The 2,523-nt window shown below is 48.9% G+C and overlaps 1 pseudogene; it reads left to right on the top strand.

Moving 5' to 3' along the window:
• Positions 1-580: 580 nt before the first annotated feature.
• LOC114630346 lies at positions 581-1,574 on the top strand (annotated as a pseudogene).
• Positions 1,575-2,523: the final 949 nt, after the last annotated feature.

Raw genomic sequence — 2,523 nt, 5'->3', positions numbered from 1 at the left:
ACCCAGGCTTCAGCTAATGCTAAGCTGGCAGTTGTGGCCAAATAGGAATAAAGCATCACATGAGGCCCTTGCTTCCAACCCTTTCACCGCATCCTACCAGATCCTGTGCAGACTTTGCCTGGTCTTCAGGGGAGGAGTCTGCCTCTGAGCAAGCCACTTCTCTACCCTAATCTCATTATCCTTTATCCATAAAATAGAAGGCAAACCACTAGGTCTCTTCTGGGCCTGGGACCTCTGAATCCTTAAATCCTGTGACTGGTTGTTAACTCTTTAAAGGACGGACTCAGATGATGTCCACAGTTGCCGAACCCAGATAAGCTGCAGTCTCATTCGTCAGATTTTATTTCTAGCTCTCTTTCAGAGGCCTCTTCACCCCACCTACCCCTGAGAGACATTCTGCCAGGAACACTCATGAAAACACTGGTGGTAAGATCTGTGCAAGTGTGAGCTGCAGTGTTTGCTGTTATGTGGCTAAAGCAGGAAATGTAGTTTGAGAATAGCTGGGTGGGCTCTCTGCTCCTCCCTGTACCAGAGAAAGCCACATCTTCTCGTGTAGTGCCAGCCTCACCCTATAGACAAGATGGTGAAGGTCGGTGTGAGCAGATTTGACTGTATTGGGCACCTGGTTACCAGGGCTGCCTTCTGCTCTGTACTTGGCAAAGTGGAGATTGTTGCCATCAACAACCCCTTCATTGACCTGAACTACATGGTCTACATGTTCCTGTACGAATTCAACAGCACAGTCAAGGCTGAGAATGGGAAGCTTGTCATCAACGGGAAGCCCATCACCCTTTTCCAGGAGCGAGATCCCGCTAACATCAAATGAGGTGATACTGGTGCTGAGTATGTGGAGTCTACTGGCATCTTCACCACCGTGGAGAAGGCTGGGTACCACTTGAAGGGTGGGGCCAAAAGGGTCATCATCTCTGCCCCTTCTGCCGATGCCCCCATGTTCATGTGTGTGAATCACGAGAAATGTGACAACTCACTTAAGATTGTCAGCAAAGCATCCTGTACCACCAACTACTTAGCCCCAATGGCCAAGGTCATCCATGACAACTTTGGCATCATGGAAGGGCTCATGACCATGGTCCATGCCATCATTGCCACTCAGAAGACTGTGGATGGCCCCTCTGGAAAGCTGTGTCGTGATAGCTGTGGGGCTGCCCAGGATATCATCCCTGCATCCGCTGGTGCTGCCAAGGCTGTGGGCTAGGTCATCCCAGAGCTAAACAGGAAGCTCACTGGCATGGTCTTCCATGTTCCTATCCCCAATGTATCCGTTGTGGATCTGACATGCCGTTGGAAGGTTGGAGAAACCTTCCAAGTATGATGACATCAAGAAGGTGGTGAAGCAGACATCTGAGGGCCCACCAAAGGGCATCCTGGGCTACACTGAGGACCAGTTTGTCTCCTGAGACTTCAACAGCAACTCCCACTCTTCCACCTTTGATTCTGGGGCTGGCATTGCTCTCAGTGACAACTTTGTAAAGCTCATTTCCTGGTATGACAATGAATACGGCTACAGCAACAGGGTCGTGGACCTCATGGCCTACATGGCCTCCAAGAAGTAAGAAACCCTGGACCACTCACCCCAGTAAGGACACTGAGAGCAAGAGAGAGGCCTTCGGCTGCTGAGGAGTCCCTGTTCCCAACACTGAGCATCTGCCTCACAATTTCCATCCCAGACCTCCATAATAACAGGAGGGGCCTAAGGAGCCCTCCCTACTCTCTTGAATACCATTAACAAAAATTCGCTGAACACACACACACACAAAGAATAGCTGGGTATGGTGGCCCCAACATGTAATCCCAGCACTTGGGAAGTGGAAGCAGGAGGATAGAGAGTTGAGGAATTGAGACTAGTCTGGGCTACAGATCTTCTATGAAATGGGGGTAGGGGATCTTGGCTCTGGTATCAGTCTTCTGGGAAACCTTTCCCTGAAGCCTTTCCTTTCAATCCACCAGTCATCTGCACTTGATTTGTAAAATACCATCCTGCCTCTAGGCTCTTTTCTAATTCCTTGGAAACACTGCTCACTGTTAAACAAACCTTGTATTTCCAGAAATCCACCACCTTTAGTGCTTCCTTTCTGTTTACAGACTCAGGGCCTTCTTGGTCTTTCTCTAAGACCATCAAACATTTCTCCCCATCCTGCTCTCTGCTTTGATTCACTGTGATGTTCGTTTCGATCAACCAGCCCATTCATTCATTCATTCATAATTTTTTTTACTATGTCCTATAGCCCTACTATTGCTAGACACTCACAGCTCAGGGTACCAGTATATTGACCAAAACAAGATCCTATCTTCCAGAAGCATGCAGTCTAGAGGAGGAAAGATGGGCATAAGAGACACAGAAACAAGTGAGGAGATATCACCTGGACATGGAACATCTGAAAGAGGGGCACAGTGATGGATCTGGAAGTTAGGCAGTCCTCTCCAGGAGCCACATTCGGGAAGACTTTCAAGACAGGAAGCTGTCAGCCATATGCAGACCAGACCACAGGATGTTCCAGACTG

The sequence above is a fragment of the Grammomys surdaster genome, unplaced genomic scaffold (assembly GCF_004785775.1).
Source record: "Grammomys surdaster isolate TR1022 unplaced genomic scaffold, NIH_TR_1.0 338, whole genome shotgun sequence".
NCBI classification, from domain to species: domain Eukaryota; kingdom Metazoa; phylum Chordata; class Mammalia; order Rodentia; family Muridae; genus Grammomys; species Grammomys surdaster.
This window is presented reverse-complemented; position numbering and strand designations above follow the sequence as displayed.